This window comes from Dermacentor silvarum, chromosome 8, assembly GCF_013339745.2.
Source record: "Dermacentor silvarum isolate Dsil-2018 chromosome 8, BIME_Dsil_1.4, whole genome shotgun sequence".
NCBI classification, from domain to species: Eukaryota; Metazoa; Arthropoda; class Arachnida; order Ixodida; family Ixodidae; genus Dermacentor; species Dermacentor silvarum.
Window position 1 is genome coordinate 16,771,670 of NC_051161.1, and position 15,224 is coordinate 16,786,893.

At 46.3% G+C, this 15,224-nt stretch overlaps 1 long non-coding RNA gene across 1 annotated transcript; it reads left to right on the forward strand.

Annotated features, from left to right (window-relative positions):
- The first annotated feature begins 1,503 nt into the window (after nucleotides 1-1,503).
- On the forward strand, nucleotides 1,504-3,023 carry LOC125947429 (uncharacterized). The gene is made up of 2 exons (XR_007468291.1): nucleotides 1,504-2,427; nucleotides 2,879-3,023. It is a non-coding gene; the product is annotated as an uncharacterized LOC125947429 (long non-coding RNA).
- The last annotated feature ends 12,201 nt before the right edge of the window (nucleotides 3,024-15,224 follow it).

Below are 15,224 nucleotides of genomic sequence, written 5' to 3' on the forward strand. Positions count from 1 at the left end.
TCACAAAACATCTTACGTAAGAGTCATCCGCTATTGGTCATTACAGCGACGATCGCTTCATTACCATAGCGATCGCTGCCACGAGTGGCTGGCGCCCGAACGCCAGTCAATCGGGGCACGCTCGAACGTATAAGATAAAGTTTCGTGAGTATACGAGCCCGGTTATCTGGGAGAAAAAAAGAAATAGTCAGAAGATCGTGAGGCGCCGTTGTCCCGTGGAAATTGGGAACAACCCCCAAATCCACTTGCATATATATATGTCGATTTACCCTGATATCTTTGCGGCACCGCGCATAATTACGCAGGACCATGTACATAAGGTCGGGTTATGGCACGCGCTTGCTATCGCACCGCTATATACTAACGTATTGTGGGGGCGCTCGTGATGTGAAAGGAGGTGAGCGAAAACAAAAAGGCAGGCGAAGTCAGTTGGTGCGTCTAGTAGTATACGAGTATAAGGGTTCTTTTATTTGTATTGGCAGAAAGCTAAGTGGTTCTTTCATTTATACCGACAGAAAGTTGAAATAATTGGTAGGAATTCATGTTATAATTTATTTATGTATCAATTCACGTTGTTCTATTTATGTATCAAATGTGAAGGAAATGGAAGGAAAGGAAATTAATCCCGACTGCACTGTCTAGCTACTTCTGCACGTGAACAGAGGTCAGCAGTGGGGTTTAGTGGTGAGTGAATGGAGAGGAATATAGAATAAAGGAAGGGAACTGCAACACAATACAATAGAAGATTATTCAATGTTTGGCACAAAGCAATGGATGATGAGCCGCAATATAAACAGCAGCCCCAGGTGAAAATTTCCAACTGGGATCCAACTGGGATCAACTGGGATGAACTGGTTCCAGCTGGAAACCAACTGGTCCCAGTTACACACCAACTGGTCCCAGTTGGAAAGCAACTGGGTAGCAACTGGTTCCAGTTGGGATCCAACTGGAACAATTTCCAGTTATACTGGGAGTGACTGGACCCAGTTGGGATCCAACTGGAACTTTGACCAGTTGTACTGGAATCAACTGGTTCCAGTAGAGAGGCAACTGGAACTTTCACCATTTGTACTGGAATCAACTGGTTCCAGTTGGATTCCAACTGGAACTTTGACCAGTTGTATCAGTAGCAACTGGAACCAACTTAAACATTGGCCAGTTGTTCTGGTAGCAACTGTTTCCAGTTTGAATCCAAATGAAACGGTGACCAGAAGTTTAAATGAAAGCAAGTAACATCCAGTAACATGCAGCAGCTAGTCCTACTTATACTGAGCAATTAAGTTTGGCAGTTTTAGCAATCCTAGCCAACATTCTAATAGAAGTCTGTAATAATTAGTCTAATACGTCAGTTTTGTATTAGTTGTATAAGTTTTGTATTAGACCAATAGAAATTTCTAATTAGTCGTACTGATTTACCTATAAGACCAAGAGGCCGTGTGTATTAGACTTATTAGTCTTATACAAGCAGTGTAGTAGACACGCGCGTGTCTACTAGTTTCTCTATTAGACTAACAGGTCCTATTGGCCTTATGCAGATTGTTACTGGTCTGATACAACATGTACTGCTAGATTCCACAGCTCTTGTTTGCTGGTGAAAGTTAATTGACAAAAAATTAGAATAGCGGACCGCTTGCTTGCATGGAGGGGTGTTTCTAATTAATCACTGAATAATTAAAAATTCTGCTGTACAATTGTGCAGCAGATTGCGTTCGCACGTTTGCATTAGTTTCAGCACACCACCTCTCAGCGACGTACGCCTACATGGTCTTGCCAATTTTGCTTCACTGAGCCTCGTCGCGATGAGTCGAGGAAACAGCTAGTGTTTACAGCACAGCGAATACTCCCCCGCGAAAAAAAAGAAAAACGCGAACAACCAGCCGTCAGATCGCGGTGCCCGGTCAGCTTACGAACAACCATATTTGTTTGGCACTGAAGTTTCGTCAGTGTCGTATTTTCTGTTGAAGTGCGCATAAAGTAAATGTTAAACTTTTAATCTAAATTGCTAACTTGATATCGCATATAAAAGGCCGTAATATTTATTGACATCAAAGAGCAGTATCGCAGAGAAGGGAACGCGGCGGGTGGGAAGGATATAAAACTGCGACCATAGTCAGCGGTAGTTGCGCACAGCACGTGTGCAATGGCGGCCGCCATGTCAAGGCGAGGCTAGCCACTGTAGCGAGGCGTCACGCGAGGCGTGCGTGCGTGTTAGTGAATTAACGATGTGTTTTTAAGGAACCCGTGGTGTTAGCGCCTGCGCAGTCTCATTCGTGGAGTAGTATATTTGGATAGTTTTATCTATGGCTGCTGTTGTGACTTCCAAACAACCCAAGGCAACTGTTTTACCCCTGTCCTTCGCGGCTTTGTGGATCTATCAGCGTGCATCGATGTGCAGTGTTCTCCCCGGCGCCGATTTACCATTTCGAGGTAATTATACTTCTTGTTTATGCTTCTATAGTACAGAATGAGGTGTTTTCTTTTTTTTTTTTTATCCTGACGGTGGACGTAAGTACTTCTGAACAGTGCCGTCGGGCCGATTGCTGTGTGCGTTGCAGCAATGATCGACATGCCTGTTTCCGACAACGCTGTGCAAGATTTGTGTCTAGAGTTCTTTATATCTGCCTGCTGTTTCGATGGAACACACATCTTATGTTGATTTTGTGTTCTTTATAGTGGTCCTATCGTGTCACGTGGCGTCATTTTTTATTATGATAAACATTTTGAGCTAGCATATATCACACTGTCCTAAAATTAGTTTGGTAATTGCGGAGCCACATTACTCTAATGTGGAAGCAAATATTGCCAGCTTAAACGTTTAGTGGTAGAACTAGCACCCATGTTTCTAACTGCTTCTATATGTGTGTATTTTTGTGCCCAGGTTTTTTTAACCACTTCCTCAAAAGGACGCCCTTTGGTCGAAGTCAACGAAAAGCTCTCAATCAAGATTGCTGACCTGACGAAGATCTCGAAGGAGGAATCTGTAAAAATACATGCTGTGCTAATAAATGCTTTTAGCAATTTTACCTGTTTTTCGTTATGTATCTGGAACATTACAACATTTTCTTTCACTCCAATAGACCTATTACACTAATACACTAAGAGACCTACTAGACTGTATTAGTGTCGATAACCGAATAGGCTATTAGGGTTTGTATTAGAAATTTTGCTAGGGACTTAAGCAATAATAGCTGAACTGCCTTAGTTGTATGAAATCCATCAGCAGAATACACTTTTGATAGGCTTCTGCACGGGCCAGTTGCAATGGGGACCAACTGGGATCAGTTGTAATGGGCTCCAACTGGGACCAATTACAATGGGGACCAACTGGGACCAATTGCAATGGGGACCAACTGGGACCAGTTGCAATGGGGACCAACTGGGACCAGTTGCAACGGGGACCAACTGGGAATTGTTCCATAAACCAGTTTAACTGGAACCAGTTGCATTCCCAGTTGGAAATTTTCACCTGGGGCTTGACTGGGCTTCCACCGCCCCTTCTGAGACGCGCAGCCGCGAGTCACTCGACTCATGTCACCGTGAAAACCCCAGTTCGCTTGTAATGTCACTTCAAAAAAAAAAAAAAAAAAAAGTGTTTGTAAGCCGGCCCCGCACCACTGGGGGAAGGGGGGGGGGGGGGGCTGTTTAGTAGCTGGAGTCCACGGTAAAATCACAAAAGAGGCAGTGCATGCGTTGGTCCTCTTTTGAAGTCAGAGAAGCGCATTAGTTTTGAAAAAAGATTCAGGAACAAAGACTCGAGACTTCGGCGCATAAAACGTGCGTTAATACAGTAACACGATCGGACAGCCGAGGCCTAGCGCTTTCATTAGCGCACCGTCGTGTCATCTCCACGTGCGTCCATGCTGCTTCTATAAAAAAAGAAGAAGAAGAAGAAAGTGTACGAGAGGGAGAGAGAGCGCAGTCGGCCACGCTGGGGGGAAACTTCGAGGAAGCGGCGGGCGACCCGGAGGTCTACCCTCGTTGCTCTTTCCGTGGCGCATCAAGGAGGGGGGCCCGTTTCCTCCTGTAATGATGCCGGCCACTTCCACCACCAGCACCACTCTCGGCTGCCGCTGTATGCTACGGTGTACGCGTGCTACAAGCGGCAGCAAGCAGTGGCACGAGTAGCGGGGGCTTCTGGCGGGTGCATGCCAGACAATGCCTGCATTGTGTGCCCCCCCCCCCCCCCCCCCCCCCCCCCCCGTCCTGGCCGAAATTGAGTCTCGACTCGCCACTGGGTCCTTCCGCGAAATTTGGTTGGGGGGAGGCCGATATCTTGAAAGCCAAAAATGCACGAGAATACGACGGGGGAGTAAGCCGCGCGATGCTAGAGAGGCATTAGACAGTTTTAGTTTAGCGTTTTTACGCTCCGCTTAGCTGCTGAGCGGAGCATCGAAGCACCTTGCATCGATGCACCAGTCGTGCGAGCGCGAATAACTTGTGTAATACACCTCCAACTTGTTCTTTTAGGAAATAAAGTGAATCGCACAGCTAACAAAAACGTCGCCTGCGCATTGGCGTCACAAAGGATTGGATTGGATTCGAAATGCAACCTCGCTGGCTATCACGTGGCGTTCACCAAGTCGAAGCTTCATTTTCCACTCGATAAAATGGACCGGTAACGCATTACAAGCACCCGTCTAGATACTTCATGAACAAATAAGTTATATATATTCGTTGTACTTTGTAAAAGTGACAAAACAGTTTTTTTATTTTGTTTCACTACGCTGAATTTGGCCAGAGGGCGCTGCAACTGCGAAAGGGCCGCTCGCTACGCTACACGCATAACTAAAACGTGAAAATCGCCCGCCGCTCCGCTGTGGCTTAGCGGAGCAACTCTGAGCGAAGCGGACCGTAAAGACGCTCAACTAAAGCACTCTATTAGTTTGGGCTGTAGTCTGCGGTATTTAGAATTAATTAAATTATGGGGTTTTACGTGCCAAAACCACGATCTGATTATGAGGCACGCCGTAGTGCGGGACTCCGGAAATTTGGACCACCTGGGGTTCTTTAACGTGCACCTAAATCTAAGTACACGGGTGTTTTCGCATTTCGCCCCCATCGAAATGCGGCCGCCGTGGCCGGGATTCGATCCCGCGACCTCGTGCTCAGCAGCCCAACACCATAGCCACTGAGCAACCACGGCGGGTTATTTAGAATGGGTCAGGGTAACTAGGGCAAATTTTATGCATTAGCTAGATCTTATCCTCCTGCCATTCATAAGACAGGGTAGCATAGAAGAATCTGCGGTACCGAGAGGACCGATCATGAGTAACAATTGTAAGAAACCAACAGAGAAGGCAATGAATAATATCCTAAATCAACAGTTTTTTTTTAATTTATTTTATTCGTATGAAACTGTACCAATAATTCAAATGACGCTTAAATTTACAGCCTTCTTAAAAAAAGCAAACTGAATGTTCAAGAAAAGATAACCTCGCTCGAAATATAAATCATTGCACGCTCCATGAAAAGTTTGTGGGTTCGGCTTTCGTGCACCAGTGGCCAAGTCGTGTTTACTTTACTCTCTCTCTCTCTTTTTTTTAATGAAGACTATGAAGTTTATCGCAAATTTATCCCTCATCTGTAATTAGTTCTACGTTATAATAACGAACTGCTATTTACACTATGCCTTAATGCAACTCAATTACCCTCACCTACTTGTTGTCCAAATCCACGCCCCCAGCGACGTCTTTCTCTGGACACCTTAACCACATCTCGAAGGCTATGAATTTGCTGGATACATACGCCGGAAGCGATTCTGAAGCCGGAAACACGCCATGGGCGCCATGTTGTAGACATCACCTATTGTAGCTAATAAAAATCGAACCCCCTCAGTTTTACAGACCGTTCTCGCAAATTGGTAATTTTGACTCTACGTATACATTCCACGCTGATGCTCCGTATCGATCTCCTCCTAAAGCCTAACTCAAATGATAAATGTTGTATCTTTGCACCTTCATGATACTTCAGATACTCATGAATTTCTAATATTATCAATTACCAATTATTTCAAACAACCTGGAGTTCCTTCTCGTCATTCACATCTTTGTATTCTGCTCCCCCCCAATAAATGCAGATGCCGTGCTGGCAAGGTGTGTGACCCGCGACATCATGCTCGACCGCAGAACACCAAAGCCACCATCGAATTCGCAAACCAAGCAGAAACAGGATGTATAACCACAGAGCAATCGCGGAATCTGCGCTCGGCGTTCATTGTTACAAAAAAAAAAAAAAAAAAAAAAAAAGAAAGAAAAAACTAGCTTTTTTTTCTGTTAACGCTTTTGTTCTAATGCATACGCGAGGTTACCGCTGAGCGTGGAAATCTTGTTTGACCTCTTTCGCCTTGATGTGGCCTACACGAAGCACTTTCTTTTTTAAAATCCATCTTGCAAGCTCCGCGTCGCGTGCGTGTGGAGAGGCGGACGAGGACATAGTGTCGCTGGACTGTCCTCCATATGCCCAGCAAAGGCGACAGTTACGCTATACAGACTTAGGGGTCTGGGCAGTCGCACACTGTCACTTGGGACGGCACTTGGTCCACGGCCACTTGTGGCCTTGAAATGTCAGCTTTCGTCGCAGTGAAACACTTGTTTATTAAATACGGACGGGTGCGCGAAATACTACGATCTTGTGCAGTGGCCCGCGTTTGGTATTGATGTTTCGTCCTTTTTTTTTTTCTCTTTTTTTTTTCTCTCACTGTTGAAAGTACGTGTTATAGTGATTGCGCGTGCTATAATGTCTTTTTTTTTTACTTTTTGCTTTAATTTATTCACTTCATTCAAAAGCAAATTTACATTCTACAAACGAGTGAAGTGGAGTGGCTGGTGTCATGCTATATAGCTGTTTCCAACCTTCTGTTCTGCTAAAAAGGCAAAATCAGAAGAAAAAGAAAAGTATCGTTGGAACATGAAAAAGTGAAAATGAAAGAACAACAAAGTGCGCTACGAATAAAACTACTGCAATACATTCGTAGGGAACGGGAAGTTGATATTTTTCTTGGTTGGCCGTGCTACGTTTGTCCTTCGACAGGCAGCACCGTTGCTGGCATGTCAAGGTTGCTGCCGTATGATACCCAGAAATTGCTCGATGTCTTCAAGGCTTTCATCGGAACTGCACATCGCTTACTGCTCTTTGACCTCATACAATTAAAGTGGGTGGCGGGATTGCCCTGCTGCTGCTGCCCCTGCGCTTAAACATAGATCCCTCGCGGGCGAAATTGAGGAAATGGCAATGGCGGCTAGATTGCCGGGATGTGCAAAATTTCGGCGATCCACTAATACTCTCACTTACCTGTCGAACACAGAATGTATAAGCGTCCACTGACTCCCATGCCGTAGGTCTGCGCGCGGTTGTCTCAAATTGTGGGTGACACACATGTATTTCTCACACAATGGCACGTGTTGACGGCCTTATCCACGGAAGTCTGGAACGCAAGGTTTCTTCTGTCAGCGCGTGTATTCAACCGTCGAGGAGAGCATCAAACCTGTACTTTCGTGGGAGTGTTATATTGCCTCTCTTTGAGTGTTCAATGCGTGTGGTGCCCTTGTTCATGAGGCCACGCATTGTCTTAAAAGATCCGTGAGATGAGTCAATCGGCTTGACCTGGCTGAGCATGATGCTTGATCCGCATCTCAACCGTTAGCGCCGAACGTGCTGTGAATTGAGAGGCTGAAAACTTAGATTTAAAGCGTTACGTAAAAAGAAAAAAAACATTATTTCAAATATTCTGACGCCGGTATTCCAAGTAATTAGACAAATTTATGAAAATGAATTCAACGTCACCTTTAGCGACGGTAATTTTATATACAGTTTCACTTATTCGGGCGCGGGAAGATCTCCAACGGCAAAATAATACAAATGTATATACAAACTTATCTACACTGATGATAAATTGACGGCTACCATTCATCACTCAGGTAAATGTGCTGATTTCATTGTAATATATGAATTCTGACTTGAATAATTGCAAATTAGCACCACAGATTCATCATTTCTATTTTCCAAAGTGACAGTTGTGCTAAGTGGTCCAAGGTTTACACGGGGGAAAGTATGTGGCGCAAAACACTCTGCTCGGCATAGAAGCGACCAAGACCAATAAAGAAGTTCGTGGTGTCATTTTTATACCCAGGACCCAAGCACGCTGCACAGAATCTCACTTTATTTTTGATGAACCTGGACATAAGCCCAGCGCCTTTTTATAGACCAGACCCGCCAAATAGCTCCCCGGGCTTATACTGGTGTCCACTTAGTGACCCCTCAGGACGAAAGCTCTGTGTTCTTAAGTTTTGAGTGAGAAGAATCGGTCGAAACGAGAGACTTGATTTTTTGTTAGCAACACCCACATGAATCCAAGAGACAATGACGCCAAGGAAAGCAAAGATGAAATTAACTATTAAAGAATTAAAATGTAGAAGTAATAAGGAAAAGTAAAATGAAAGCGAGAGACAAGACAAATTTCCACTCATGGTAGCCGAACCCACAACGCCTGCATGACGCGTGCGATGTACTACCAACTGCGAATCCCACGCGTCATACGAAGGTATAGTGTGTTCGGCTCCCATCGACGGTAGGTTCTTGTCTTACACATTCATTTCCCTTTTCCTGTAGTGTTTGTCCGTTGCAATGAAAAAGAAGACATAATTAATTTTTGCTCTGATTGCAGTGAATGGTGTGAATCCAACAGACAATGATCTGTTAGACTCATATGAATGTTCCTTCTGACGCACACAAGCAAAAGACGAACCATAACGGCCATGTCGCATCTTCCTCTGTGACAAGAGCTACGCGCAAGCTCGAACCCGAGCTCGTTACGCCAGAACGCGCGATCATTTCGCACGTGCTCGCGAACCGAATCCATTCATATGCGCGCTGGTTGCATAATTTGATCACCTCGACCCCTCCCACGCAGTATCTAAGTTTTCCTTGAAGCCATGTTGGCTTCAAGGGTTACCCTCGGACTCCCGGCCAGACGGAGGAGCCTCTGAACCAATCATTACCGTGTTACTATATATACAAATATCTCAGCGGCCCAGCAAAACGCTCACTGAGATTGAGAGGAGAATGGTCGTTAACAGCTCATCCCGAAAGAAGCTTCCGTTCGTCGAGCGGTGTGCAGAAATGGATACTTTCAGTGATACGTACGCGAACGCGCGCTTCGTCTTTATATACTCGTACAAGCGTATGCACCGACGGAGGCGTACACACCGCCAGTAATGCGCTGCGGCAAATGACTCGCTTTCGCGACTAATGGTCGAAGCAGCCGTAAAACCCTGAGCTGCCGAATTTCCGCCCCGCAGCGAGAGAAGATTGTTGTGTCTCTCACTTTCGTCTTTCCCCTATTATTGCTTCTCACTTTATTTTCATTTTTTTTTTCAGAGGTATCCTTGAAGCTCTCCATAGCACGAGCTGAACAAGCCGCGTTTGTCTGTGGCCCCAGCGTGTCAGCGCGTCAGGAATCGTTGATACGCATTCCGAGATTTTTTTTTTTTCCCTCTTCAAGCATGAAGTCACGAAGCTCCCCCGTTGCGCATTCTCCCGCAATTTTCTCGATGAAGTTTCTTTCGAACAATCCGCGTCACATCGCTGACTTTCGCAAGTCGAATCCGCCGAAAGCAACACCACGTACCGCGACGCAGGTTCTATCACATGAGACCTTCACGCCTCTCTTCAACGATTGGTGTGGGAGACGTTGCATAGCCGCTATTTGTTAAGCAACTCGAGACTTCGGTCGTGCGAAGACTGGGTATGCGACTGACACGGGTCTCATTACGAACCGATTGGGTATAAACTCCGTTTCGGCCGCGAGATACGTGGTGCGAAGTCGGTCAGGGCGTAATGAGCGGCGTTTCTCGTTTTAAAGCATGCTCTCGAGCAGGAAAAAAAAAAAAAGAAAATGCATATGATATGACCCTCAACTTAGACCTCACCAAGAAAGAGATGCCACTTGAAAGAGAGAAAGAACAAGGAGAAAAGGGAAGAGAGCTAGTTCCACCAGACGAGCGTCCGCGGTTTGCTACCCTACACAGGGGGTGAGAGAAAGAGGGAGAGAGTGAACGCTGCGTGCACGCGGAAGGACTATAAACGGTCACTCAGTCCGGTGCACTTCAAGAACTGCGCCAGTACAAGGATAGCCTTTCGCGCTATAGCGACGGATGTGGGTGCACGGTCCGAAAATGACTCGATCAGAAAATGACTCGAGTCGAGTCGGCTTAAAGCTGTCCGGAGAGTGAGGCGTTGGACGTCGTGGCGAGGACAGATACGCAACAGGTGCTCAGTAGTTTCCTCGCACCTACAGGATTCGCAGGTCGGGCTATCGGCCGTTTCCATACAATAGAAGTAAGCGTTCGTAAACGCCACTCGCAGTCACAAGCGGCACAGCGGCGCTCTTTCGCAGCCGGCAAGATGGTACACGTCGTGAGGGGTCCAGCTTACGCAGTCGCCAATTGTGAACGCTCGGAGAACCTCAGAAACCTAGTGTATTTTTGCGGGCAAGTAATACGAAGTTCCTGGCAGCGTCCGCCCTTGTCAAAGGTATTGGAAGCGTCTGGGTGTCTTCGTGAGCATGCAGACAATTAACACCTCCGAGAACTATTTGAGGCAGACCGGGAAGCCTTGTCAGCGGAGTCGCTGCCTATATACGATGTCACAGTGAGCCGGAATCCACTTGAGGATGACTCTTCATTAACCCTATGCTGTTAATTTTACGCGAATGCATACTCTTTTGCGCATGTTTTGAATGAGCCTACGTACTTCAACCGAGTACGCTGTGCAAAAGTCCGAAATTGGACGCTATAGGCGTCCCGCGTCAGAAGTTCCTATCATATACGTATATTAATGCTATTAGCATTCTTTGGGAGCTGCCCCCAGTTTGCGGTATAATTTTATCTATTCGTGTGTGTATCTAGATGTATGTCCACGTCGGTCTAACCTCTTTCCCGCTCGCTTGTTTCACTGGGTAGTAAATGGTCAAACGGATAGAGCATCGGGTTGCTGTGTTGACAACACCTCCTAGTTCAAAACCGACCCTTAGACCAACTTGGGTCATTGGCTATGTAACACTAGGTGTATGCCTTCCTTCAATTACCCTCTTTCACGTCAACTTGGGTCACTAGGTGTGTGCTGCACTGGGCATACGTGCTGCAGGGAGGGAGGAAGTGTGATGAAAAAGCTTAGATTGTTGTCCGTATCTTAATTGTCCACAATTTCTGAACGAGAAACAATAGATTTTCTTGTGGTCCAAGCGGGTTCCACCGCACGCATGCACACACGCACGCAGACGTTTAAACATTTCACCAACGGAAAAAAGTTCCGTCGTCCTCTTTTAACTCATCTGTGTCTTATTCCTCTAGTAAAATAGCCTTTTCTAATGTATTTTGCAACGATTCGCATGTTCCGAACGGCTGATCCGGGAGGTAACGGCTGCGTGGTGACGTCCGAAGCAAAATGCGATGAGCGAAAAGAATGGAAACATAGAATAGATTGTGACAAAACACGGCCCCGGGCTCATCGTTACGTGAGGCAGTCATGGCTGAACTTTACACAGCCCGCCCTCACTTCCAGTGGATTGGCCCCTCCCTCCTCATTTATCGATTTTCCGCCCGAGCGGTCCACTGGCTCTCAACAGGCACTCGGCACCCGAGCCGTACGTTGAGCGAGCCGTTGACTACCCTCCGCTTTTCCGGCTCCGTGCATCTTGCAGCCGCGGGGCTGCTCAAGTTCCACAATCGTATCGTCGGCGACGAGTGCAGTGCATGCTCCTTCTTGTCCACGTCTATTCGGTCTCTCGCAGCAGGCTCGCGGGACAACTCACGCGGCCCGGGTGACACATACCTGGAAGTGTCTTTGACCTGCATGGTGGTGCCCAACACGACGCTGCAGGGTAGCTCTGTGTGTGCGTGTATGTGTGGCTCTCGCACGCACGCACGCACGCACGCACGCACGCACGCACGCACGCACGCACGCACGCACGCACGCACGCACGCACGCACGCACGCACGCACGCACGCACGCACGCACGCACACGTACGTACAGTGCTCGGCGATTGAAACGCGATCTTGGACAACATAACGACCGGAACTTTTTGGAGCCGTAGTTGGGTGCTGCTGACACTGAGATGATGCATTTTTGTGTCACATGAAAGTGAGAAGCTTTCTGATGCATCGTAACTGCATTCGGCCTCCTCAACGATCACCAGTACCACAATAAGCGGCGGCCGCCATGTTGTCCGAAATCACGTTTCAATCACTGAGCACTGTACGTTTAAACCTTTTACCAACGCAAAAAAAGCATCCAAATCGTAACTGGGGGATCTGCTGCGGGAACTTGAAGATGAAGTTTCCATCTATATATCTTGCGTTCCTGCGTCTTCTCTTGTTTACGAAGCCCGTGGTCTATTTAGAGCTACAGAATTGGTTCCAAGGGAAGGGAATGACAGTTGAGGACGGCAGATAACTATATAGCTATGGGGGGCGTGACGAAATCAGGAAATTTGCAGGCACATCCCGATGTGTCCGCCACGATTCGAAGGAAAATATATGCTCGTGTACTTAGATTTAAGGACGCATTACATAACCCAAGGTGGTCAAATTAATTTCGAAGTTCTCTACTACCTGTGTTTCTCATATAGTGTTACTTCAGTGAGTAATTATTGCTGTTGTTACGCTTTCCTTACATGACTCATCCCCAGTACGGGGGATCAGCAGAATTTCGGGGAGACAAAGCGAAATCATAATCAGCAGCAAATTTCCTAATTTCATCACGCCACCTAGAGTTCTCTGCCGTCCTCGGCTGCGCATCGCTTGTCTTGGCACCCATTCTACAACTCTAAATGTACCAATCATTATCTGCCCAAAATTATAAACGACATCAATTAAAGATATCAACGTTGTATCTCCTTTTTAATTTTCACGGCACAACGAGTAATCTACATTACGTTCCGGCGCCAACGCCTCTTTCTGCATTCACGTCACTAACAACTAAAAAAACGAAACGAAAAGAAAATACATAAAAAGACTTTTACTGAACCTGGCGATGCCTTCATCGCCCCCTTCATTCTCTTCGTAATCGACATTTCTCTTCGGCCACGTCAACGTCCTCGTTTTTTTTTTTTTTTTTTTTTGTGCTATAGGATGAGGTCAGCGTTGCGCATATCCCCTCGGTGACCCTATGCATTCGCCTCCCAGTGAGTGGCTCGTCTCGGCTACCTACGCGTTTGTTACACTTTTGCGACGCACCTTTGACGAGACCGTCGCCGCCGCTCGTCAATCGCCGCGCGCTCTTCTCCTGCGGCGTTTAATTGGTTCATGCAGTGAAAGCACCGATGAACGGAAAGCCCGGATGATAAAAAAACGAATAGACCATCATAGCAGAGCGATGAATTCGGGCTAGCTGGTAGACTTTCATATTTCTTGCACTGTGCACGGCACAAACTAACGGAACGAAAGACCAGGAAGCTTGGAAGCGCAGACGTATAGTACACAACGAAACGCAAAAGCAGATAACGTGGCGTATTTGTTACAGGTTATATATTATCGGATGGCACTTCTTTGTGTCTGCTTCTGCTTCCTTTCCTGGCGTGTCCCGTTAGTCTACACAGTGCACAGGTGCACGAACAATAAGAGCCTGTCATGGACATGTATATTGTGCATTGTGTTACCTTTCTTGATTTTACTGAGAATTCTATAACTTCCGTGTACTGAGTTGCTAGCAGGTTATAAATACAAGGAGGTGCTGCGGGGGTTTGGTAGGGTTAGGTGAACGCTTCAATTTCGAAATGCAGCTTTTGAAGAGGCTTAGCAGTGGAGAATGTCTCTCTCTCTCTCTATTTATGTCTCTCTCTTGCCCAACGGTTTGCGATCATGTTTATCATATCATGTATCACATATCATGTTTAAATAAATGACTACAGCTTTTGAGGAAGAGAAAGGAGTTTAAGGAGATGTATACAAAAATACCAGAGCAAAAAGCATATAAAGCATACCTGATTAACTCAAGCAGGCTAGGTGACTATTTGTCACCGCCCCGTTTCAAAGGGAATGCCAATAAATCATCATCACCATCATGCTGAGGCAGAGCATTTCGGCAACTTCACAAGCTGTTCAGGTGTTGGTTTCCAGGCCCAGGTTACCACAAGAAATTGTAAAGGCATAGCAACAATTCAGCATGGTTGCATGATGTAACTAAGCGCCGAAGAATCACGAAAGGAGCGACGATGGGTATGGACGAACCTGTTTATCCCCCCCCCCCCCCCCCTAGATAACTTGTCTAGGAGGCGTTGCGCCGGTACGTCAGCGATGACGTCATAAATTTCAATGTATATTTATCGTATTTAGGCCGTCGTGACGCAGTACAACTTCTCAAAACTTGGGATTTTCTTGTCTTTTTTTTTGTCTGGCAACGTTATAAATACAATGCAATCGACGTCTGTCAATAAACGATTACCTAGCTCCGAGCAGACGCCGTGAAAGTCCTTGATGTCACTGCGAACTGGTCCCGTGCCTTTCTTTCTCTTTTGAGTCTTTTCCAGCTCCCAGTGCCTCCTCTCAGAGCAAGGATGAGTTTCTTGCTATCTCTAAAGCAGAATTTACTATTACAGCTAAAATTTGTGTTTCTACGTTAAAAGGCAACTCACTGAGTATATGATAGACGTCGTCGTAGAGGAGAAGGAAACCGAAAGGGAAAGACGGGAAAATTGCAGAGGACTCGGTAATTATTCTCACCACCTGGAATTCTTTTGTCAAGTCCTTGCTCTATGGCTTTATTCAACAACGTCTTAAAAACAAAGCATACGTTTCACCACCTATGCGGGTGGCATCGTCAGTACACAAATGGTCCAATAGAGTGAATACCCCCTATGTATCTAAAAAGCAGCCGTAAACATCCGGCAGGATGCCACCGATAGAATTGCAGACGGACCAATCACGACAGATAAATCATGATTCAACAAATTTCACTCGGGCCTATTAGCTGCTCCCGTACCAACGTGTTCACATTATTAAAATCAAGCAAGCGCCTTTTTGTCGAGCAATGATCGACGAGTTAAGTATTTGCACTATGTAATGCGTTGCCTTCGTGGAGTTCTTCGTGTGCTCGTTGAGGCGTGTACCACGTCGCCTTCCAGTCTCGCCAATGTAGCTGGCGTTGCACTCCGAGCAGTCCACCTTGCAGACATTACTGCCTTGTTTTTTTTTTTAAATTCTTTAACGTGCACCCAAAGGACTTTACG